The 335-nt window shown below is 34.9% G+C and overlaps 1 protein-coding gene across 1 annotated transcript in view; it reads right to left on the bottom strand.

The window, feature by feature from the left end:
• LOC112154486 (ras-related C3 botulinum toxin substrate 1) overlaps window positions 1–335 on the bottom strand; it is a 10,248-nt gene that overhangs the window by 4,556 nt on the left and 5,357 nt on the right. The window lies entirely within an intron of this gene.

The following is a 335-nucleotide window of genomic DNA, read 5'->3' as shown; positions in this document are numbered from 1 at the left end:
GGCTAACCTACGTTTTTTTTTTATGTTATAGGCTAATTTGGCATTTAGCTAATATTTTAGTGGCTATCAGCTTCAGCGTTTTCAGCTATCAGCATTAGCATCTTCAGCATCCAGATTCAGCTTACATCATTCACACTATCATTATCGCAGGTAATGCTATATATTTAGTTCATAATTATGTTAAAAAGTTACTGTTTTAAAGTTTTAAAAATTAGTTTTAGAGTGTTCACTAAATGTTTATCCTGTTCGGCCCGCGACTTAAGGTGTGTTTTGGATTTTGGCCCCTTGTGTGATTGAGTTTGACCCCCCTGTGCTAAAGGTTAACAAAAAAAACC

This window comes from Oryzias melastigma, linkage group LG19 (genome assembly GCF_002922805.2).
Source record: "Oryzias melastigma strain HK-1 linkage group LG19, ASM292280v2, whole genome shotgun sequence".
In the NCBI taxonomy this organism is placed as follows: domain Eukaryota; kingdom Metazoa; phylum Chordata; class Actinopteri; order Beloniformes; family Adrianichthyidae; genus Oryzias; species Oryzias melastigma.
The sequence above is the reverse complement of the archived record's forward strand: the minus strand, read 5'-3'. Positions and strand labels throughout refer to the sequence as shown.